Source organism: Arachis stenosperma, chromosome 4, assembly GCF_014773155.1.
Source record: "Arachis stenosperma cultivar V10309 chromosome 4, arast.V10309.gnm1.PFL2, whole genome shotgun sequence".
NCBI classification, from domain to species: Eukaryota; Viridiplantae; Streptophyta; class Magnoliopsida; order Fabales; family Fabaceae; genus Arachis; species Arachis stenosperma.
This window is the reverse complement of record NC_080380.1, coordinates 45902248-45928046: the sequence shown is the minus strand read 5'-3', so window position 1 is coordinate 45928046 and position 25799 is coordinate 45902248. Positions and strand designations below refer to the sequence as shown.

Genomic DNA, 25799 nt, shown 5'->3' with positions numbered 1-25799 from the left:
TCAATTTCAATTAGGATTTTTCATCTAGGTTGATGATTGATTTAATTAAAAATTCTAGCTAAAACAAAACTTATCTTGTCAGCAAAAACTGGTGGCCAGCTCAGCATCGTCCTCACTGGAGCTGTGGTCCAACGAGCACGAGGATACGCGTGTTAATTTTTAAAATTATTCAGGTACCATTTCGTCAATAACAATAGTGAGCTACCAAAATGTCAGCGTCAGAATCTTTCTAGTACTGATTTGGTATTTACCTCTATACAAAAATTACTATATAAATGTTAAAAATCCATCACTAAATCCATCATTATATATTTATATATAAATATAGACCTGCTAACATACAAGCATTTTTGGCTTACAAGTCATACAAATTGGGCCAAACCCAACAAAAAGGACGCTCATCCATACGAGCGTGTTAACACGCGCTACTCAACGGTATAGGCGCTCACTCACCATTATGAAAGACGATTCTTCTTCTTTCTCAATCAAAACCACAACCGTCATTTTTTCTTCACGTTCCTCCTCCTCCTTCTCTTCCTTTTTTTCTCCTTCTTCTTTGCATTTCTCCTCCTTTTTCTTTGCGTGTTTCATCTTCATCATCATTTCTCCTCCTGTTATTGCTGCATTTTTTCCTCCTTCTCTTTCTATTGATTTTGCAACATTATGTGTTTTTTTTCTTTATTTGATTTTTTCCTCACAAGAAGAATTATGAGAAAATGAAATAAGTTGAAAAAGAAGAAGCCGCAGAAGATGATGAGGAGGAAGCAGAAGAGTTTTGAATTATGCATAACTTATCAGCATACATACATAAAAAATTCTTAAACAATAAACCCAAATATCTTCGTGTTACACCCAAATTTGTTGTATATACAGAAAAATGTTTCCTCTAATGCTGCATTTTTTTGTTCTTCTTTTTTTCCTTATTTCTTTCTTTATTTTAGTTGAACGAATGTAAGTTCATCCTCTTCCAAGTAATTTTGTACCATTATGTGTTTTTTCTTCTTCTTTATTTGATTTTTTTATTTTTATTCTTGTTACCAGAGTAAAATAAGAAGAAATTTGAAAAGATAAAATAAGAAAAATAAAGGATGAAAAAGAAAAAAATAAAATGATGATGATGATGAAAAAGAAGAAGAACAAGCAGTAGAAGATGAGGAGGAGGGAGAAGAAGAGTTTTGAATTATGCAAAAATTATCAGCACACATACACCATAAATTTTTAAACAATACACCCAAATATCTACATGTTACACCCAAATACAGAAAAGTATTTTCTTTAATGCAGAACTTTAACATTACATTCCATTCAAACCATCAATGATGAACAATAATTTTCACAAACAAAAACAATGTTATTCACCTATAGAATCATAAACTACTAATGAAAATATTAACTAGAATCGAACCACACTTTATCCACTTGATTGGATTCAAAATAATCAATTTCATTCTGGTTCAATTGACAATCTATATGTGAATTATTCTTTATCTTCAACAACAAGATAACTGATGATGGAGGAGAAGGAGGAAAAGGAATGAGGAGAAGAAATTCCAATGAAAAAAGAAGGTGGAGAAGAAATTCCAATGAAAAAAGAAGGAGGAAGAGGTGGTGTTGGTGAGAGTGTAAAAGAAGAAGAAACTTGAGAAGGTAAAACAAAAAGGAAAAGATGAATAAGAAAAAAAGAAGAAAAAGATGGTGATGATGATGAAAAAAGAAGAAGAAGCAACAGAAGATGAGGAGGAGGAAGAAGAAAAGTTTTGAATTATAAAGAACTTATCAGCACACATACACCGAAAACTTTTAAACAATACACCCAAATATCTTTCTGTTACACCCAAATATCTTCGTGTTATACCCAAATTTGCTGCAAATACAGAAAAATGTTTTCTCTAATGCTATATTTTTTCTTCTTTTTTTTTTCTTATTTCTTTCTTTCTCTTAGTTGAATGAATGTAAGTTCATCCTCCTCCAAGTAATTTTGTACCATTATGTGTTTCTTCTTCTTCTTTGTTTGATTTTTTTTATTTTTATTCTTGTTAAAAGAGTAAAACAAGAGGAAACTTGAGAAGATAAAATAAGAAAAAAATGAATAAGAAAAAAAAGATGATGATGATGATGATGAAAAAAAAAAAGAAGAAGAAGCAACACAAGATGAGGAGGAGGGAGAACAAGAGTTTTTGAATTATGAAAAATTTATCAACACATATACATTGAAAATTCTTTAACAATACACCCAAATATCTTCGTGTTACACCCAAATTTACTACAAATATAGAAAAAGATTTTCTTTAATGTAGAACTTTTACATTACATTCAATTCAAACCATCAATGATGAAACATTATTCACCTATAGAATCATAAACTACTAATGAAAAAATTAATTATAATCGAACCACACGTCAGCTACTTGATTGGATTCAAAACAATAATCAATATTGTTTTGGTTCAATTGACAATCTGAACTTGAATTATTCATTATCATTAACAACGAGATAACTGATGATAGAGGAGAAAGAGAAAAAGGAAGGAGGAGAAGAAATTCCAATGAAAAATGAAAGAGAAAGAGGAGGAGGAGGAGGAGGAGGAGGAGGAGGGGATGGTGTTAGTGACAATGATAATGAGTGAGAAAAATAACAAAAGAAGAAGAAGAAGAAGAAGAAGAAGAAGAAGAAGAAGAAAAAGAAGAAGAAGAAGAAGAAGAAGAAGAAGAGGAACGTGCAGTAATGGCATGAACAAGAACATGCATGCATTGATTGAAATCTGTTAAATTAAGAGACGTGTGAAATGTGCATGCGTAAGACGCGCGTGATGAGCGGATATTTTATACGCTTTTTGGGGGTAATTTCATATAGTTTTTAGTATGTTTTAGTTAGTTTTTAGTGTATTTCTATTAGTTTTTAGGCAAAACTCATATTTCTGGACTTTACTATGAGTTTGTGTGTTTTTCTGTGATTTCAGGTATTTTCTGGCTGAAATTGAGGAAGCTGAGCAAAAATCTGATTTAGGCTGAAAAAGGACTGTTGACGCTGTTGGATTCTGACCTCCCTGCACTCGGAATAGATTTTTTTGAGCTACAAGAGTCCAATTGGCGCGTTCTTAATTGGGTTGGAAAGTAGACATCTAGGGCTTTCCAGAAATATATAATAGTCCATACTTTGCGCGAAGATAAATGATGTAAACTGGCATTTAACGCCAGTTCCATGTTATATTCTGGCGTTCAGCGCCAGAAATAGGTTGCAAGTTGGAGTTAAATGCCAGAAACAGGTTACAACTTGGCGTTTAACTCCAGAAACAGCCCAGACACATGAGAAGCTCAAGTCTCAGCCCCAGCACACACCAAGTGGGCCCCAGAAGTGGATTTCTGCACCATCTATCTTAGTTTACTCATTTTCTGTAAACCTAGGTTACCAGTTTAGTATTTAAACAACTTTTAGAGACTTATTTTGTATCTCATGAAATTTTTAGATCTAAACTTTGTACTCTTTGACGGCATGAGTCTCTAAACTCCATTGTTGGGGTGAGGAGCTCTGCAGCGTCTCGATGAATTAATGCAATGATTTTTGTTTTCCATTCAAACATGCTTGTTTCTATCTAAGATGCTGATTCGTACTTAACTGTGATGGATGTGATGATCCGTGAAACTCATCACCATTCTCAACCCATGAACGTGTGCCTGACAAACACCTCCGTTCTACATTAGATTGAATGAGTATCTCTTAGATTCCTTAATCAGAATCTTCGTGGTATAAGCTAGAATCCATTGGCACCATCCTTGAGAATCCGGAAAGTCTAAACCTTGTCTGTGGTATTCCGAGTAGGATTCAGGGATTGGATGACTGTGACGAGCTTCAAACTCGCGAGTGTTAGGCGTAGTGATAGACGCAAAAAGATCAATGGATCCTATTCCGACATGATCGAAAACCGACAGATGATTAGTCGTGCTGTGACAGAGCATTTGGACCATTTTCACTGAGAGGATGGGAAGTAGCCATTGACAACGGTGATGCCCTACATACAGCTTGCCTTGGAAGGAGCCTTGCATGTTTGAAAGTGAGAAAGCATTATGTTGCGGGAATTCATAATACAAAGCATCTTCAAAACTCCAACATATTCTCCATTACTGCATAATAAGTATTATTTAATCCATGCTCTCTTATTTATTTGCAAGTCAATTGATAACTATAATTGGTATCCTGACTAAGATTAATAAGATAACCATAACTTGCTTCAAGCCAACAATCTCCGTGGGATTCGACCCTTACTCACGTAAGGTATTACTTGGACGACCCAGTGCACTTACTAGTTAGTTGTGCGGATTGCAAAAGTGTGATTGCAATTTCGTGCACCAAGTTTTTGGCGCCGTTGCCGGGAATTGTTTGAGTTTGAACAACTGACGGTGATTCTTGTTACTTAGATTAGGAAAAATTTGTCTTTTTGGTTTAGAGTCATTAGGATTGCATCTTCTATTATTCCTTTTAAAAATTTTTCAAAAATATTATTTTTCTTTAATTGAATTTTCATTTTTTTATGAGTTTAGTGTCATGTTCTAAGTTTGGTGTCAATTGCATGCTTTTCTTTGTCTCTCAATTTTTTGAATTGCGTGTTCTTGTTTTTTCCTTGATCTTCAAATTGTTCTTGTCAATTTTTCTTGTTTGATCTTTGGTTTGTCTTGTTTTGTGTCTTTTCTTGTTTTTCTTGTGCTTTTTCAAATTTTTAGTTTTCAAAAAAAAAATTATTTATTAAATACCTTTTTAAAACACGTTAAATTTATAGCTCAGTTGGCTAGAGCGTTGGCTTATGTTCTTGGCAATTGGGTATCTTCTTTTTAAAACTTTTTCAAAAATAATTTTTTCTTTGATTGAATCTTGTGCCAAACTTTAAGTTTGGTGTTCTCTTGTTAATTTTCTTTAATTTTCGAAAATTTAATTTGGTTTTCAAAAAATTTTAAGTTTGGTGTTCTTTCTTTTGTTCTTGTTGTTCTTGTGAATCTTCAAAGTGTTCTTGAGTCTTCTTTGTGTTTTGATCTTAAAATTTTTTTAGTTTGGTGTTCCTTGGTGTTTTCCCTCTAAAATTTTCGAAAGCAAGGAACATTAGATCTAAAAATTTTAAGTCTTGTGTCTTTTGTATATTTTTCTCTTTCATCATAAAATTCAAAAATCAAAAAATTATCTTCTCTAACTATTTTCAAGCAAATTTTTCGAAATTTTCTATAAAAATTCAGATTTCAATTTCAAAAATTTTCAAAATCTTATCCTTTTAAGATTAAAATAAATCACATCTTTTCCAAAAATATCCTAACCACTTTTTCTCTCCTCATTTTTTCGAACATTTTTAAAATATTTTTTAATTTTAATTTTATTTTTTATTTTAGATTTTATTTTATTTTATTTTATTTTATTATTTCAAAAATTACTTTTTTATAATAAAATAAATAAAATAAATCCACATCATCTCCCTTTCTCCATCATGGACCTAAGTGGAAATAAACAGTCCAGAAGGACTCTGGGGTCATATGCCAACCCCACTACTGCTTCATATGGGAGCAGTATCTGCATACCCTCCATCGGAGTTAGTAGCTTTGAGTTGAATCCTCAGCTCATTATCATGGTGCAGCAAAGTTGCCAGTATTCCGGTCTTCCACAGGAAGAACCTACAGAGTTTCTGGCATAGTTTTTACAAATTACTGACATAGTACATGATAAGGAAATAGATCAGGATGTCTACAGATTATTACTATTTCCATTTTCTGTAAAAGACCAAGCTAAGAGGTGGTTAAATAACCAACTTAAGGACAGCATAAAGACATGGAAACAGCTGTCAGAAAAATTTCTGAATCACTATTTTCCTCAAAAATGGATGACACAACTAAGTCTGAGCATCCAAGGCTTCAAACAAGGAGATAATGAATCCCTTTATGATGCCGTGGAGAGATACAGAGAGATGCTAAGAAAATGCCCCTCTGAAATGTTTTCAGAGTGGGTGCAGTTAGACATCTTTTATTATGGGCTTACAGAGAAAGCTCAGATTTCTCTAGACCACTCTTCTGGTGGATCTATACACATGAGAAAGACAATTGAAGAAGCTCAAGAGCTCATTGATACAGTTGCCAGAAATCATCATATGTACTTAAGCAGTGAACCTTCCATCAACAAAGAGGCTAAAATAATAACTGCTGAACTCAGTCCTGCAGATCAACCTACTGAATTCAATTAGCAATTAGATTTTCTAACAAAATAGTTAGCTGAATTCAAGGAGATATTGCAAGAAACAAGAATGGCTAATATGAATATGGAAGTCCAGTTGAAGCAAATAGAACAGCAGTTATCAAAACAAATAACAGAACAATGCCAAGCAGTTCAATTAAGAAGTGGGAAAACACTAAATACCTCACTTCAAGGCAGCAGGAAACCAAAAAATGAACAAACTGCTACCCAAAATCCCTCTGTGGACAGTCAGAGCCCAGAGAGGAATAATTCTAGCACTCAAACACCAGAAAAAGGGTGGAAAGCTGGCGTTGAACGCCCAACCCATGCTCAGTCCTGGCGTTCAATGCCAAAAACAGGTAAGGAATTGGCGTTGAACACCCAAAGGAAGCACAGTTCTGGCGTTCAGACGCCAAAAATAGGTAAGGAGTTGGCGTCTAATGCCACTCCAGCTTCCACCCCTGGAATTCAAACGCCAGTGGGAGATCAGACACATACAAGTGCTGATAGCAGCCCATCTAGAAAGGCTTCTCAACCCACATCTGTAGGCAATAAACCTACAGCAACTAAGGTTGAGGAATACAAAGCCAAAATGCCTTATCCTCAAAAACTCCGTCAAGCAGAACAGGATAAGCAATTTTTCCGCTTTGCAGATTATCTCAGGACTCTTGAAATAAAGATTCCGTTTGCAGAGGCACTTGAGCAAATACCCTCTTATGCTAAGTTCATGAAAGAGATCTTAAGTCATAAGAAGGATTGGAAAAAGTTTACTTCACTGAAGAATGCAGTGCAGTCATTCTGAAAAGCTTACCTGAGAAGCTTAAAGATCCCGGAAGTTTTACGATACCATGCACATTAGAGGGTACTTGTACCAAGCAAGCTTTATGTGATCTTGGGGCAAATATCAACCTAATACCTGCATCTACTATCAGAAAGCTTGGTTTGACTGAAGAAGTCAAACTAACCCGGATATGTCTCCAACTTGCTGATGGCTCCATTAAATACCCATCAGGCGTGGTTGAAGACATGATTGTCAAGGTTGGGCCATTTGCCTTTTCCACTGACTTTGTAGTGCTGGAAATGGAGGAGCACAAGAGTGCAACTCTCATTCTAGGAAGACCTTTCCTAGCAACTGGACGAACCCTCATTGACGTCCAAAAAGGGAAAGTGACCTTGAGAGTCAATGACGACGAGTTTAAGTTGAATGTTGTCAAAGCTATGCAGCATCCAGACACCTAAAATGACTGCATGAGCATTGATATTATTGAATCTCTGGTAAAAGAGGTCAATATGACTGAGAGTCTCGAATCAGAGCTAGAGGATATCTTTAAAGATGCTCAGCCTGATCTGGAGGAACCAGAGAGAATAATAAAACCTCTGAAAATCCCTCAAGAAGAGGAGAAACCTCCCAAACCTGAGCTTAAACCATTACCACCATCCCTGAAATATGCATTTCTGGGAGAAGGTGATACCTTTCCTATAATCATAAGCTTTACCTTAAAGCCATAGGAAGAGGAAGCACTAATTCAAGTGCTAAGGACACACAAGACAGCTCTTGGGTGGTCCATCAGTGATCTTAAGGGCATTAGCCCAGCCAGATGCATGCACAAGATCCTATTGGAGGGTGATGCTAAGCCAGTGGTTCAACCATAGAGGCGGCTGAATCCAGCCATGAAGGAGGTGGTGCAGAAGGAGGTCACTAAATTACTAAAAGCTGGGATTATTTATCCCATTTCTGATAGCCCCTGTGTAAGCCCTGTCCAAGTCGTCCCTAAGAAGGGTGGTATGACAGTGGTTCATAATGAAAAAAATGAACTGGTTCCTACAAGAACAGTTACAGGGTGGCGTATGTGTATTGATTACAGAAGGCTCAATACAGCTACCAGAAAGGATCATTTCCCTTTACCATTCATAGACCAAATGATAGAAAGACTAGCAGGTCATGAATACTACTACTTCCTGGATGGATATTCAGGCTATAATCAAATTGCAGTAGATCCCAAGATCAAGAGAAAACAGCATTCACATGTCCATCTAGCGTATTTACATACAGAAGGATGCCATTTGGCCTGTGTAATGCACCTACAACCTTTCAAAGGTGCATGCTCTCTATTTTCTCTAATATGGTGGAAAAATTGCTGGAAGTCTTCATGGATGACTTTTCAATATTGGGAGACTCATTAAGCTCCTGTCTTGACCATCTAGCACTTGTTCTAACGAGGTGCCAAGAGACTAATCTGGTTTTAAACTGGGAAAAATGTCACTTTATGGTGACTGAAGGAATTGTCTTTGGGCACAAAATTTTGAACAAGAAAATAGAGGTGGATCAAGCTAAGGTAGAGGTAACTGAAAAATTACCACCCCCAGCCAATATTAAGGCAATCAGAAGCTTTCTGGGGCATGCAGGATTCTATAGGAGGTTTATAAAAGATTTTTCAAAAATTGCCAAACCTTTGAGTAATCTGCTAGCTGCTGACATGCCATTTATCTTTGATAAAGAGTGTCTGCAGGCGTTTGAGACTTTGAAAGCTAAGCTGGTCACAGCACCAGTCATCTCTGCACCAGATTGGACATTACCATTTGAACTAATGTGTGATGCCAGTGACCATGCCATTGGTGCAGTGTTAGGACAAAGGCATCACAAGCTTCTGCACGTCATTTACTATGTCAGTCGTGTTTTAAATGACGCACGGAAGAACTACACAACCACAGAAAAAGAGTTACTTGCAGTGGTTTACGCCATTGACAAGTTCAGATCTTATTTAGTAGGATCAAAAGTGATTGTGAACACTGACCATGCTGCTCTTAAATATCTACTCACAAAGCAGGATTCAAAACCCAGACTCATCAGATGGGTGTTGCTTCTGCAAGAGTTTGATATAGAAATAAGAGACAGAAAAGGGACAGAGAACCAAGTAGCAGATCACTTGTCCCGAATAGAACCAGTAGAAGGGGCGTCCCTCTGAACCACTATTTTATGGTTTATCTTGTGTTTAATTGTGTGGTTTTATCATGATCCTTACCCACTTATTCATTAATTTAGCATGCATTTATATTTCCTTCCTAAAATTATTACATGGTTGAAAACTGCTTCCTAGAGACTTTTTAATTATGCATTTTAGTTATCCTTTATCCCATTCGATGTCGTAATCTGTGTGTTAAGTGTTTCAGGCTGTATAGGGCATGGATGAGTTGGAGAGTGGAAAAAAAGCTAGCAAAAAATGGAAGGAACACAAGAAATTGAGGAGACAACCAGCGAGAAGTGACGCGGCCGCATGGCTCACGCGTTCGCGCAAAAGAGGAGAAATCGCAGTGACGCGGCCGCGTGGCTCACGCGACCGCGCGGAATGGAAAAGCACAAGTGACGCGGAGGCGTGGACGACGCGAACGCGTGGCAAGGAAAAACGCAAATGACGCGTCCGCATGGATGACGCGATCGCGTGACGTGCGCAATCTGCATAATCTGCAGAATTCGCTGGGGGCAATTCCGGGCCCTATTTTGACCCAGTTTTCGGCCCAGAACAGCAGACTAGAGCCAGAGAACATGCAGAAACCGGGGATAACAATTCATTCTATAGAGTTTTAGTTTGGAGATCTAGGTTTTACTCCTCTAGGTTTTCCCTCTACACATTGATAGTTCTTAGGATTTTATTTTTCTACTACTTTTTGCATTGGGATACTGAGAAGAGTTATTACCTCATCAAGACTTCGTCATTCCAGTTCATTTTCTTTACTTGGCTTTACTCTTCCATATCCTTTGCTTTGTTGATTTTACCATTGGAATATTATTAGGATTATTTAATACAAGGATTACTTTTATTTTTAATTGATTATTTTGATTTTTATTTACAATGTCTTTCTTTAATTCCTTTTCATATGTTATGAATTTTCCATTCACAATGAGTGAGTAGTTCCCTAACTTGATGGGGAGTTGATTGAAAGGAACCCTTGAGTTGGAAAGCTTAAAGGAAAGATTATAATTAGGTTTATTGTTGGCTTGTCCTCTATTCACTAATACCAATCCCTTTTTATTAAGTGGATTGCAACTTGTGAACGGACATGGCATTCTAATTTGTTTGACTTTCCCTTACCTAGTAAGAGATAACTAAACAGGATAACCTTTAATTATCAATTAATCTAGAGAGTTCCCCAACATTAATGGGGCTTCCAACTAATCAACTCCCAGTCAAGGCTTTTATTTACATTATTCAAATTCTCCAATTTAATTCCCTGTTTACTCAACTCAAACCTTTTTGAAAACATCTGATTAATAAAATAGCACACTTTTCTGTAACTCGTTGGGAGATGACCTGGGATTCATACTCCCAGTATTTTAAATTTAAATTTCTGTGACACCTTTCTAAATTGATAAGTGGATTTCTGGTGAGTTAAGAACTATACTTGCAACGTATATATATTTTAATAATTTTTAATTCACCATTTCTGCCCCATCAATTTTTGGCGCCGTTGCCAGGGAGTTGCAATAGAGTGCTAAAGTTATTAATTAGAATTTATTTATTTGCATTTTATTTTATTTTTGTCACTATGAACTGTACGTTTCTTTTGTTAAATGATGTGTTCACTTCCTGATCCAAGCTTGCCAGCATTTGACCCTGAGATTGAAAGAACTCTTTCACATATAAGGCAAGCTCGGCGTAGGCGACTGCTCTTTGAGGACGAACCTGAACCGTCATCTAAGGAAGAAACAAGCCCCCTCTCTACTAATCCAGTTCATTTACGTGCAGGTGACATGGAAGCGCCCAGAAGAGTCACTATCCAGGAGGAAGGAGCCCCTGATTTTATGCTCCAACCATTCCAGGCGCACCACCCAGCAGTAGCTGTAGATTTTGAAATAAAGTCTTCACTACTCAACTTGATGCCCAAATTTCATGACTTGCCTGCTCAAGAGCCTATCAAGCATCTTAGGGATTTCCAGACCGCTTGTTCTACTGTTAAGTGTGATGGCACTGATGAAACCTCTATTCTATTGAAAGCCTTCCCGTTTTCTCTGGAGGGAAAGGCAAGAGAGTGGTACTACACTCAACCCAGAGCAATTGTTTCCAACTGGGATGCACTTAGGAGAGAGTTTCTGGATAAATTCTTTCCAACTGAAGTTGCCGATAAACTGAGGAAAGACATGCCTATGATCGTTTAAGATGAATCTGAGACCCTCTATGAATACTTGGAACGCTTCAATACTCTTCGAGACGCATGTCCCCATCATATGATTGACAAGATAGTTTTGCTCGGTTACTTTACACAGGGTTTGAAATCTCAAGATAGGACCACACTGGAAGGTGCTTGCAATGGTTCTATGAAAAAGTACAAGACTACGGACGAAGCATGGCAATTGATCAGAGACTTAGCTGGCTCTACTAGAAATCATAGGCAGAAACAAAGTCAGTCAAAAGCTGTTGCGGAGGTATCCACTAGTAAAGAGAATGCTGCTATAGCTCAGAGCTTATGTGAAATGACTAAATTGCTGAAGCAGATGCAACTGAATCAACAACAACCTCAGCAAGTTCAGCCTTCTCCACCACAGCACAGCCAGCAGTTAGTTCCACAAAGAGTGTGCGGAATATGTACAGATTACAGTCACTATACCGATGAGTGTCCGCAGCTCCAACCAGAAGACAACACTGTAGCAGCCACTCATAACTTTCATGACCGCCCCAATTAAGGGTACAATCAAGGTGGCAACTATAACCAAGGATGGCAGGATAACTCTAACTAAGGCTGGAGAGACAATTCTAACCAGGATTGGAGGTACAATTCTAACAGAGGAGGCAGAGATAACAATGGAAATCAGAGGTGGAATAACAATAACAACTTCAGGCAGCAGAATCAAAATCAGGCCTACAGAGCACCTCATCTCAGACAGCCTCAAAATCCTCAACAAACCTCTAAGATCACTTACCCCTCTTCATCTCCTAATGATGAATTACTACAAGCCATTGATCGGAGGCAACAAGCCATGGAAAACAACCTTACTTCTACTATAAATGTTTTTACTTCTACTTTACAAACCCTTGTCTCACAGATTGGATCAATGAACAACTCCAACAACCAGTCCTCAAGCTCTGGTGGACTCCCCTCTCAACCATTACCCAACCCAAAGGGTGGTATTAATGCCATCACCCTAAGGTCCGGAACCACATTGCAGGAGAGGAATAAGGAGGAGCCAAGCCCGCCAAAACATGCCTCAGCTGAAGAGGTAGTAGAAATAGAAGATGTTGAAGAGGAAGAGGACATACAGGACATAGCTGAAGAAGAAGAAGCTCAACCACAGGAGGAAGCACCAAAAGGCACAGACATTACAGAAAACACCACTCCCATTCCATTTCCACAACTTGCAAGGAAGCCCAGGAAGCAGTTGGAACCTGATCCCAAAATGGTAGAAATCTTCAAAAAGATTGAGGTAACTGTTTCCTTTTTTGATGTTATTCAACAGGTACCTAAATATGCAAAGTTTCTAAAAGATTTATGTATACATAAAGACAAAATTAATGAATTAGAAACTATCCCTTTAGGTAGTTCCATATTTGCTTTAATAGGAGGATTACCTGAAAAGTGTAGTGACCCAGGTCCTTGTATAGTTAGTTGTACTATTGGTGGTGCAGTAATTTATGATTGCATGTGTGATTTGGGAGCATGTGTTAGTATAATGCCTTTATCTGTATATCATGTTTTAAGGCTCCCTCCCTTAAAAAGGTCGGCAGCTCATTTTGTGTTGGCAGATAAAAGCATTATTACAGTAGCTGGAGTTGCTGAAGATGTTTTGGTGAACATTAAAGGGCTCACTTTCCCAACCGATTTCTATATCTTGGAGATGCCCAATAATGACTCAGATAAGCCATCATCAATCCTACTTGGCAGACCATTCCTGAAGACATCAAAATTCAAATTAGATACTTTTTTAGGAACATATTCTTTTGAAATAGATGGCCGAATAGTAATCTTCAATCTGAATAGAGTCACAAACAACCCTCCAGAAGATCATTCTATCTTCCAGTGTGATATCATAGATGAAACTGTAGCTGAAATTCACCAGGAAGAGTTGGAAGAACAGTACACAGAACAAGGTCCAAGTGTGGGGACTCTATTAACTGACAATAAGGGCACTTCGGCATTTTCACAAGCTCTAGACAATCCAGAGCCTGCCCATGACTAGAAGATAGAGTTGAAACCTCTCCCTCCACATCTCAAATACGCTTATCTTAAAGATGGGCAGAAGTTTCCAGTTATTATTGCACAGGACCTCACTCCTAAACAGGAAGAGCAGTTACTTAGTGTGCTGAGGAAGCACAAGAAAGCAATTGGGTGGAGTTTGGCAGGCATAGTAGGCATCAACCCTCAAGTATGTGAGCACAGAATATTTTTAGAGGAAGGAGCAAGACCTGTCCGCCAACCCCAAAGAAGACTGAATCCCACTATTTTGGAAGTTGTCAAAAAGGAAGTGACCAGACTATTGGAAGCAGGTATCATTTATCCCATTTCAGACAGTGAATGAGTTAGCCCAGTACAAGTGGTGCCCAAGAAGTCTGGAGTCACTACAGTGAAGAATGTGCATGGAGGGCTCATAGCAACCAGAGTACAGAACTCTTGGAGAGTCTGCATTGATTACAGGCGTCTCAACCAAGCTACCCGTAAGGATCACTACCCACTTCCATTCATTAACCAAATGCTGGATCCCCTGTCAGGTAAATCACATTATTGCTTTCTAGATGGTTACACAGGTTACTTCTAGCTCCTGAGGATCAGGAAAAGACTACATTTACATGTCCTTTTGGGACTTATGGTTACAAGAGAATGCCCTTTGGCTTGTGCAATGCACCAGCTACTTTCCAGAGGTGCATGATGAGTCTTTTCTCTGATCTTATTGAGGACTGTATGGAGGTTTTTATGGATGATTTTAGCGTTTATGGTGATTCTTTTAGCCTTTGCTTAGATGGATTATCTAGAGTATTAGATAAATGTGTCAATACAAACCTTGTCTTAAATTTTGAAAAATGTCATTTTATGGTTAAACAAGGAATTGTACTAGGACATGTTGTATCTAATACTGGCATTTCTATAGACCCAGCAAAGGTGAATGTTATTTCTAGTTTACCTTACCCCTCCTCTGTAAGGGAAGTTCGTTCGTTCCTTGGCCATGCAGGTTTTTACAGGAGATTTATTAAGGACTTTAGTAAGGTAGCACTTCCCTTATCCAGATTACTGCAGAAGGATATTGAATTCGAGTTCAATAAGGATTGCAGACAAGCATTTGATAAGCTGAAGACCAACCTGACTCAAGCCCCAATTGTGAGAGGACCAGACTGGAGCCAGCCATTTGAAATCATGTGCGATGCTTCCAACCATGCAGTAGGAGCAGCGCTGGCTCAGTGTGAAGGTAAGGATCCTTTTGTTATTGCTTATGTGTCTAAGACTATAGACGCTGCCCAATCCAATTATACTACTACTGAGAAAGAGCTTCTTTCTATTGTTTTTGCTCTGGATAAATTCTGAGCTTATTTACTTGGTACTAGAGTAGTAGTGTATTCGGACCATGCAACTTTAAAGTATCTATTAGCTAAAAAGGAGTCCAAACCAAGGCTCATACGTTGGATACTACTATTACAAGAATTTGATTTAGAAATAAAGGATATGAGTGGTAACCAGAATCTAGTGGCGTACGACTTGAGTCGCCTTGAGCACATTAAGGATGATTCTACTCCTATAGATGATAATTTTCCATTTGATAACCTGCAAGCAGTATCTGAGGTAGCACCTTGGTACGCACCTGTAGCTAATTATCTAGTTAGCTGCACATTTCCTCCACACTTTTCTAAGCATCAAAGAGACAAGCTGAAAAACGAGTCTAAATATTATATATGGGATGACCCATTTTTATGGAGATGTGGCACTGATCAGGTAATTAAACATTGTGTGCCTCAATTAGAATTCCAGTCCATTTTAGAGGCTTGTCACTCCTCTGAGAGTGGGGGACATTTTGGCCCTCAACGAACAGCTAGAAAGATCTTAGACTGTGGATTCTGGTGGCCTACTCTTTTTAGAGACGCTGCTAAGTTTTGCAAATCTTGTCTCCCATGCCAAAAATTTGGTAATATATCCAGGAGGGATGAGATGCCTCAACAAATTATGCTTTTCTGTGAAATTTTTGATGTTTGGGGCATTGACTTCATGGGTCCGTTTCCAAATTCTAATGATTATTTTTATATATTGTTAGCTGTGGATTACGTTTCCAAATGGGTGGAAGCAATTCCTACCCGCCTCTGATGATGCTAACACCGTTGTTTCCTTTGTGAGAAACCATATTATTTGTCACTTTGGATCACCACGAGCAATCGTGAGCGATCAAGGCACCCATTTTTGTAACAGGAGACTAACAGGATTAATGAAGAAGCATGGGATTATTCATAAGGTTGCAACAGCATACCATCCTCAGACCAATGGGCAAGCCGAGGTGTCAAACAGAGAGATAAAGCGTATCTTGCAGAAGATAGTCAAACCTCATAGAAAAGATTGGAGCACCAGGCTACAAGATGCACTATGGGCATACAGGACAGCATATAAAACACCCATTGGGATGAGTCCTTTCCGCTTAGTTTATGGAAAAGCTTGTCATCTCCCAGTTGAAGTAGAGCACAGAGCCTTTTGGGCAGTCAAGGAGTGCAACATGGGATTTGAGGAAGCCGGAGCTGAAAGGAAGTTGCAACTGCAAGAACTGGAGAGCCTTCGCCTAGAAGCTTATGAGAACTCAAGAATATACAAGGAGAAGATAAAGGCTGTACATGATCAGCACATCAAGAGAAAAGAGTTCCAACCTGGGGATTTGGTCCTCCTTTACAAATCTCGACTGAGGCTCATGCCAGGCAAGTTGAGATAAAGATGGGAAGGTCCATACAGAGTAGAGAAGGCCAAACCATACGGAGTTTATCACCTAAGCCACCCTTCAAGCTCTGAACTTATCAAAGTTAATGGACAACGTCTGAAGCTGTACCATGGAGAGAAGATGCAGAAAAACAAAGAGCTTGAGATCTTCCTCTTGGAAGATCCCCACATAGCAGAAGTTTGAGCTAGTGGAGCGTCCAACTTACGGACGTTAAAGCAAAGTGCTAGGTGGGAGACAACCCACCATGGTATAATCGTTCTTTTCTTTCTATCTTTAGTTTTTCCTAGTCAATAATTCTTCTCTTTATCAGTACCTTCGTGCATCTGCATTTGCATACTTTTATTTAAAAAAAATGGAGGTCACGCGACGCGACCGCATCAGTGATGCGTCCGCGTCGACAGGAGAGGTGAGAAAATAAAAAAATGAACAGAGAGTTTCGCTGGAGCATGGCTGGAGGCGTGCCAGTGGCACAAATTGTCCCACGCGACCGCGTCGTTGACGCGTCTGCGTCACATGGGATTCATGGCCTCCCACGCGATCGCGTGCCCCACGCGGTCGCGTGCCCTGATTTTCGACGTAAAAAAGGGTGCACAACGAAATATTGTGCGAGAGTGGTGCTGGATTGGTGCTGGACGTACCATCCCTATCACGCGACCGCGTCGCTGACACGTCTGCGTCATCCCTTCTGAAGCCCACTCACGCGATCGCATGCCCCACGCGATCGCTTCACCTCAAATTTGGCAAATATATCAATTTGAACAGAGAGTTGTGCGGGCACGAGGCTGTACTCGCGCCAAAAGCATCACATGGGTCACGCAATCGCGTGACCGACACGACTGTGTCAACTGAATTAGAGCGCAATCACGCGAATGCGTGCCCCACGCGGCCGCGTCGCTTGCGCCGCACAGCTCAACCAAAACTGCCAAAATATCTTATCTTTCTCTCCTCCAAATCCTAATTTTTCTTTTCCCTCCTTATTTCTTCCTTCTCTCTTCTTCCTTCTATTTCACCTTTCACTCTCTCTCTCTCTCACCTCCATTAACAAGGTTTTATTTTCTTCTTCCCTCCTTCCTTTTCTATCATTCTTCTTATTTTATATGTTATTTTCTTTTCTTTTCTTTTTCTTTTCATTATCCATATTTTCTTTCTTCTTCTTTCCTTTTTACATGGTGCTTGAAATTTATTTGAGTCATCATTCCTCATTATATACTTGTGGATTGTTGCAAATTGTTTGGCAATTATATATTATTTTTCTTAAAAGGGTTGCTTGCATGTTTACTTTAATACTTTCTATACCTTATTTCATATGCATGCTATGTGTTTGTGAAAAAGCCTGTATGGCATCATGCACTTTTCTACATTATCCTATTCTACTACTCAGTGCATGTTTTTCACAAATTTCCTTTACTATTTTATTAATTAAATTTAATTGCCAATACAAACATGTTAGTTTGTTACGAAGTGATGCTTGATCTATGCTACTCATGCCCTTGCCGGCATGCCAATAATCATCTTGCATCTACTCACCCTTTCGTGCACTTGTTCTATTTTCTTTCATGATCTTTTCACATGTTGTCATGACCATGTGTTTATTTCATTCCTCTTTACCGTGCACTGTTTATCACTCACTCCATCCCCTTCCTTGCTTTAATTCTTTGGATTTAACTTACTTTCTCTTCCCTTTTTCAGAATGGCCACTAAGAAAGGCAAAGAGAAAGCTACCCCTAAACCCATAGCAAGGAAAGGAATGAAGAGAGCATTAGTGGCAGAGCTTTCTTCAACTGCAGTCAAACCCTCAACAAAAAGAATTAAAAGGATTATCAAGGTGATGAAAAAGAGAGAGCCTTCTCAGCCAAGGACACTGCACGATTCCAAAATCGCTACTGTGAGCAGATGTTTCCTATTCTGGCAGCTTGAAATTACAATAATGAACACCTTCTTATCCTTCCGCCTCCTATCGCTAAATTTGTTGAGCCACAAATTGCACAAAGACATTGGGGATTCTTACTGCGACAGCCACGATAGGTTAATCTTTCTTGGGTTGTTGAGTTCTACTCGAACTTCCACCTGCCGACTCTGCAGTCCGTCTATTTATGCCAGAAGCAAGTCCCCATTACAGAAGAGGCCATACAGTAAGCCTTAGATCTCCCACCTGCTCTAGAAGGGACGTTGGACGCTTTTCAGAAAGCCGCAATCAAGCGCCAGGCATACACCTTTGACTGGGACGCTGTTCTCAGAGTTATCGCTTGACCTGGCAGCAAATGGATCTTCGGATACCATCATTCCCGTCTTAAGGGAATCTCGGTTTCCGCACTTAACTTAGAGGCTCACTGGTGCACGAAATTGTGATCATCAATGGCGCCATCAACATGGTACGCTCATTGCAATCTCAACTCTTTATCACAACTCCGCACAACTAACCAGCAAGTGCACTGGGTCGTCCAAGTAATAAACCTTACGCGAGTAAGGGTCGATCCCACGGAGATTGTTGGTATGAAGCAAGCTATGGTCACCTTGTAAATCTCAGTCAGGCAGACTCAAATGGTTATGGGTGATATATGAATAAAACATAAAGATAAAGATAGAGATACTTATGAATTCCATTGGTGAGAATTTCAGATAAGCGAATGGAGATGCTTTGTCCCTTCCGTCTCTCTGCTTTCCTACTGTCTTCATCCAATCCTTCTTACTCCTTTCCATGGCAAGCTGTATGCAAGGGTTTCACCGTTGTCAGTGGCTACCTCCCATCCTCTCAGTGGAAATGTTCAACGCACCCTGTCACGGCACGACTATCCATCTGTCGGTTCTCAATCAGGCCGTAATAGAATCCAGTGATTCTTTTGCGTCTGTCACTAACGCCCCGCCCTCAGGAGTTTGAAGCTCGTCACAGTCATTCAATCATTGAATCCTACTCAGAATACCACAGACAAGGTTTAGACCTTCCGGATTCTCTTGAATGCCGCCATCAGTTCTAGCTTATACCACGAAGATTCCGGTTAAAGAATCCAAGAGATATCCACCCAATCTAAGGTAGAACGGAGGTGGTTGTCAGGCACACGTTCATAGGCGAGAATGATGATGAGTGTCACGGATCATCACATTCATCAAGTTGAAGAACAAGCGATATCTTGGAACAAGAACAAGCGGAATTGAATAGAAGAACAATAGTAATTGCATTAATACTCGAGGTATCGCAGAGCTCCACACCTTAATCTATGGTGTGTAGAAACTCCACCGTTGAAAATACATAAGAACAAGGCCTAGGCATGGCCGAATGGCCAGCCTCCAAAAGTGATCAAAAGATCTAAAGATCAAACGATTCCAAAGATCAGAAGATGAAAATACAATGGTAAAGGGTCCTATATATAGAGAACTAGTAGCCTAGGGTGTACAGAGATGAGTAATTGACATAAAAATCCACTTCCGGGCCCACTTGGTGTGTGCTTGGGCTGAGCATTGAAGCATTTTCGTGTAGAGACTCTTCTTGGAGTTAAACGCCAACTTTTGTGCCAGTTTGGGCGTTTAACTCCCACTTTAGTGCCAGTTCCGGCGTTTAACGCTGGAAATTCTAAAGGTGACTTTGAACGCCGGTTTGGGCCATCAAATCTTGGGCAAAGTATGGACTATCATATATTGCTGGAAAGCCCAGGATGTCTACTTTCCAACGCCGTTGAGAGCGCGCCAATTGGGCTTCTGTAGCTCCAGAAAATCCACTTCGAGTGCAGGGAGGTCAGAATCCAACAGCATCTGCAGTCCTTTTCAGTCTCTGAATCAGATTTTTGCTCAGGTCCCTGAATTTCAGCCAGAAAATACCTGAAATCCCAGAAAAACACACAAACTCATAGTAAAGTCCAGAAAAGTGAATTTTAACTAAAAACTAATAAAAATATACTAAAAACTAACTAGATCATACTAAAAACATACTAAAAACAATGCCAAAAAGCGTATAAATTATCCGCTCATCACAACACCAAACTTAAATTGTTGCTTGTCCCCAAGCAACTGAAAATCAAATAAGATAAAAAGAAGGGAATATGCAATGAATTCCAAAAACATCTATGAAGATCAGTATTAATTAGATGAGCGGGGCTTTTAGCTTTTTGCCTCTGAACAGTTTTGGCATCTCACTCTATCCTTTGAAATTCAGAATGATTGGCTTCTTTAGGAAATCAGAATCCGAATAGTATTATTAATTCTCCTAGTTAAGTATGATGATTCTTGAACACAGCTACTTTATGAGTCTTGGCCGTGGCCCAAAGCACTCTGTCTTCCAGTATTACCACCGGATGCATACATGCCACAGACACATAATTGGGTGAACCTTTTTAGATTGTGACTCAGCTTTGCTAGAGTCCCCAATTAGAGGTGTCCAGGGTTCTTAAGCACACTCTTTTTGCCTTGGATCACAACTTTATTTCTTTCTTTTTTTTTCTTTCTCTTTTTTTTTTCGTTTTTTTCCTTCTCTTTTTTTTTTCTTTTTTTTCCTTTTGTATTCACTGCTTTTTCTTGCTTCAAGAATCACTTTTATGATTTTTCAGATCCTCAGTAACATGTCTCCTTTTTCATCATTCTTTCAAGAGCCAACATTCATGAACCACAAATTCAAAAGACATATGCACTGTTTAAGCATACATTCAGAAAACAAAAGTGTTGCCACCACATCAAAATAATTAATCTGTTATAAAATTCAAAATTCATGCAATTCTTCTCTTTTTCAATTAAGAACATTGTTTATTTAAGAAAGGTGATGGATTCATAGGACATTAATAACTTTAAGGCATAAACACTAAGACACTAATGATCATAAGACACAAACATGGATAAACATAAGCATGAAAATTCGAAAAACAAGAAAATAAAGAACGGGTCCACCTTAGTGATGGCGGCTTGTTCTTCCTCTTGAAGATCTTATGGAGTGCTTGAGCTCCTCAATGTCTCTTCCTTGTCTTTGTTGCTCCTCTCTCATGATTCTTTGATCTTCTTTAATTTCATGGAAGAGAATGGAATGTTCTTGGTGCTCCACCCTTAGTTGTCCCATGTTGGAACTCAATTCTCCTAGGGAGGTGTTGATTTGCTCCCAATAGTTTTGTGGAGGAAGGTGCATCCCTTGAGGTATCTCAGGGATTTCATGATGAGTGGGATCTCTTGTTTGCTCCATCCTTTTCTTAGTGATGGGCTTGTCCTCATCAATGAGGATGTCTCCTTCTATGTCAACTCCAACTGAATAACAGAGGTGACAAATGAGGACTTGGTCCAACCTTTGATCAAAGTTGACCCTTCTTCATGGCCACAACTTCATAGAAGTGGTCTTGATGCACCCTTGAGATGAATCTCTCCATCTCCCATGTCTCGGAGGAGGAGGCTTTTGGCTTTCCTTTCCTCTTTCTAGAGGTTTCTCCGGCCTTGGATGCCATAAATGGTTATGGAAAAACAAAAAGCAATGCTTTTACCACACCAAACTTAAAAGGTTTGCTCGTCCTCGAGCAAAAGAAGAAAGAAGAGAGTAGAAGAAGAAGAAATAGAGGAGAGGGAGATGGCTTTGTGGTTCGGCCAAAGGGGGGAGAATTAGTGTTTAGGGTGTGTGAAAATGAAGGAGTGAAGATGGGTTTATATAGGGGTGAAGAGGGGGGTAGGGTTCGGTTATGAATGGGTGGGTTTGGGAGGATAAGTGGTTTGAATTTGAATGGTGAAGGGTTTTTGGGGAAGAGTGGTAGAGGTGATTGGTGAATGGGTGAAGGGTTTTTGGGGAAGAGGTGTTGAGGTGATTGGTGAATGGGTGAAGAAGAAGAGAGAGGGTGGTGGGGTAGGTGGGGATCCTGTGGGGTCCACAGATCCTGAGGTGTCAAGGAAAAGTCATCCCTGCACCAAATGGCATGCAAAAATGCATTTTGAGCCAATTCTGGCGTTAAACGCCGGGCTGGTGCCCATTTCTGGCGTTTAACGCCAGTCTGGTGCCCCTTTCTGGCGTTAAACGCCCAGAATGGTGCTAGACTGGGCGTTAAACGCCCATCTGCTAGCCTTACTGGCGTTTAAACGCCAGTAGGTTCTTCCTCCAGGGTGTGCTATTTTTCTTCCTGTTTTTCATTCTGTTTTTGCTTTTTCAATTGATTTTGTGACTTCTCATGATCATCAACCTACAGAAAACATAAAATAACAAAGGAAAATAGATAAAATATAACATTGGGTTGCCTCCCAACAAGCGCTTCTTTAATGTCAGTAGCTTGACAGTGGGCTCTCATGGAGCCTCACAAATGCTCAGAGCAATGTTGGAACCTCCCAACACCAGACTTAGAGTTTGAATGTGGGGGTTCAACACCAAACTTAGAGTTTGGTTGTGGCCTCCCAACACCAAACTTAGAGTTTGACTGAGGGGGCTCTGTTTGACTCTGTTTTGAGAGAAGCTCTTCATGCTTCCTCTCCATGGTGACAGAGAGATATCCTTGAGCCTTAAACACTAAGGATTCTTCATTCACTTGAATGATCAATTCTCCTCTATCAACATCAATTACAGCCTTTGCTGTGGCTAGGAAGGGTCTGCCAAGGATGATGGTTTCATCCATGCATTTCCCAGTCTCTAGGACTATGAAATCAGTAGGGATGTAATGGACTTCAACTTTTACCAGAACATTCTCTACAAGTCCATAGGCTTGTTTCTTTGAATTGTCTGCCATCTCTAGTGAGATTCTTGCAGCTTGTACCTCAGAGATCCCTAGCTTCTCCATTACAGAGAGAGGCATGAGGTTTACACTTGACCCTAAGTCACACAGAGCCTTCTTGAAGGTCATGGTGCCTATGGTACAAGGTATTGAAAACTTCCCAGGATCTTGTCTCTTTTGAGGTAATTTCTGCCTAGACAAGTCATCTAGTTCTTTGGTGAGCAAAGGAGGTTTGTTCTCCCAAGTCTCATTTCCAAATAACTTGTCATTTAGCTTCATGATTGCTCCAAGGTATTTAGAAACTTGCTCTTCAGTGACATACTCATCCTCTTCAGAGGAAGAATACTCATCAGAGCTCATGAATGGCAGAAGTAGATTCATTGGAATCTCTATGGTCTCATTTTGAGCCTCAGATTCCCATGGTTCCTCATTAGGGAACTCATTGGAGGTCAGTGCACGCCCATTGAGGTCTTCCTCAGTGGCGTTCACTGCCTCTTCATCCTCTCCAAATTCGGCCATGTTGATGGCCTTGCACTCTCCTTTTGGATTTTCTTCTGTATTGCTTGGAAGAGTACTAGGAGGGAGTTCAGTAACTTTCTTGCTCAGCTGTCCCACTTGTGCCTCCAAATTCCTAATGGAGGACCTTGTTTCAGTCATGAAACTTTGAGTGGTTTTGATTAGATCAGAGACCATGGTTGCTAAGTCAGAGTGGTTCTGCTTAGAATTCTCTGTCTGTTGCTGAGAAGATGATGGAAAAGGCTTGCCATTGCTAAACCTGTTTCTTCCACCATTATTGTTGTTGAAACCTTGTTGAGGTCTCTGTTGATCCTTCCATGAGAGATTTGGATGATTTCTCCATGAAGAATTATAGGTGTTTCCATAGGGTTCTCCCATGTAATTCACCTCTTCCATTGAAGGGTTCTCAGGATCATAAGCTTCTTCTTCAGATGAAGCATCCTTAGTACTGCCAGGTGCATTTTGCATTCCAGACAGACTTTGAGAAATCAAATTGACTTGCTAAGTCAATATCTTGTTCTGAGCTAATATGGCATTCAGAGTATCAATCTCAAGAACTCCTTTCTTCTGATTTGTCCCATTGTTCACAGGATTCCTTTCAGAAGTGTAAATGAATTGGTTATTTGCAACCATTTCAATTAGCTCTTGAGCTTCTGCAGGCGTCTTTTTCAAATGAAGAGATCCTCCAGTAGAGCTATCCAAAGACATCTTGGATAGTTCAGAGAGACCATCATAGAAAATACCTATGATGCTCCATTCAGAAAGCATATCAGAGGGACACTTTCTGATCAATTGTTTGTATCTTTCCCAAGCTTCATAGAGGGATTCTCCTTCCTTCTGTCTGAAGGTTTGGACTTCCACTCTAAGCTTACTCAATTTTTGAGGTGGAAAGAACTTTGCCAAGAAGGCATTGACTAGCTTTTCCCAAGAGTTCAGGCTTTCTTTAGGTTGTGAGTCCAACCATATCCTAGCTCTGTCTCTTACAGCAAAAGGGAATAGCATTAGTCTGTAGACCTCAGGGTCAACCCCATTAGTCTTGACAGTGTCACAGATTTGCAAGAATTCAGCTAAGAACTGATGAGGATCTTCCAATGGAAGTCCATGGAACTTACAATTCTGTTGCATTAGAGAAACTAATTGAGGCTTAAGCTCAAAGTTGTTTGCTCCAATGGCAGGGATAGAGATGCTTCTCCCATAGAAGTCGGGAGTAGGTGCAGTAAAGTCACCCAGCACCTTCCTTGCATTGTTGGCATTGTTGTTTTCGGCTGCCATGGATTCTTCTTCTTTGAAGATTTCTGTTAGGTCCTCTACAGAGGGTTGTGCCTTGGCTTCTCTTAGCTTTCGCTTCAAGGTCCTTTCAGGTTCAGGGTCAGCCTCAACAAGAATGCTTTTGTCTTTGCTCCTGCTCATATGAAAGAGAAGAGAACAAGAAAATGTGGAATCCTCTATGTCACAGTATAGAGATTCCTTGAGGTGTCAGAGGAATAGAAAAATAGAAGAAAGAGGTAGAAGAATTCGAACTTAGTGAGATAGAGTTTGAATTGTGCATTGAGGAGGAGTGGTACTCCATAAATAGAAGGATGTGAGAAGAGGGGAAGAGATTCTTTTTCGAAAATTAAGTTAAAAAGATTTAAAAAAAAAACATTTTGAAAAACTTGAATTGATTTTCGAAAACTAAAAGTGGAAAAGAAATCAAGTGATTTTTGAAAAAGATTTTGAAATTAGAAATCAAAAAGATATGATTTGAAAAACAATTTTTGAAAAAGATGTGATTGAGAAGATATGATTTGAAAAACAATTTTAAAAAGATTTGATTTTAAAAATTAATGACTTGGCTAACAAGAAAAGATATGATTCAAACATTAAACCTTTCTCAACAGAAAAGGCAACATACTTGAAATGTTGAATCAAATCATTAATTGTTAGCAAGTATCTTTGAAAAAGGAAAGAAATTGATTTTGAAAACATTTGATTGAAAAGATTTGATTTGAAAAAGATTTGATTTTGAAAAACTTTGAAAACTTGAAAAAAATTTGCATTAAAAACAGAATCTTCCCTCTTGTGCCATCCTGGCGTTAAACGCCCATAATGGTGCACATTCTGGCGTTTAACGCCCAATGCTCTACCTTTTTGGGCGTTAAACGCCCAACCAGGCACCCTGGCTGGCTTTTAAACGCCAGTCTGTCCTTCTTCACTGGGCGTTTTGAACGCCCAGCTTTTTCTGTGTAATTCCTCTGCTGCATGTACTGAATCTTCAGTTCCCTATACTATTGACTTGAAAATAGAACCAAGATCATATAAACAATGCATGCAAGACACCAAACTTAAAATGAGACACTGGACTCAACAAGAAACATAAAATATTTTTGGTTTTTATGATTTTGTAATTTTTTTAGATTTTTTTCGAAAATTAAGTGGAAAAGAAAATAAAGGCATCAAAATTCTTAATGAGAATTCCAGGAATCATGCAATGTTAGTCTAAAGCTTTAGTCTAAAGGAATTATACATGGATAGCTAAGTTTCAGCAG

General features: G+C 39.2%; 1 non-coding gene across 1 annotated transcript; it reads left to right on the top strand.

Moving 5' to 3' along the window:
• Window positions 1-24033: 24033 nt before the first annotated feature.
• On the top strand, window positions 24034-24141 carry LOC130978096 (small nucleolar RNA R71). Its single transcript, XR_009085759.1, has one exon. It is a non-coding gene; the product is annotated as a small nucleolar RNA R71 (small nucleolar RNA).
• The last annotated feature ends 1658 nt before the right edge of the window (window positions 24142-25799 follow it).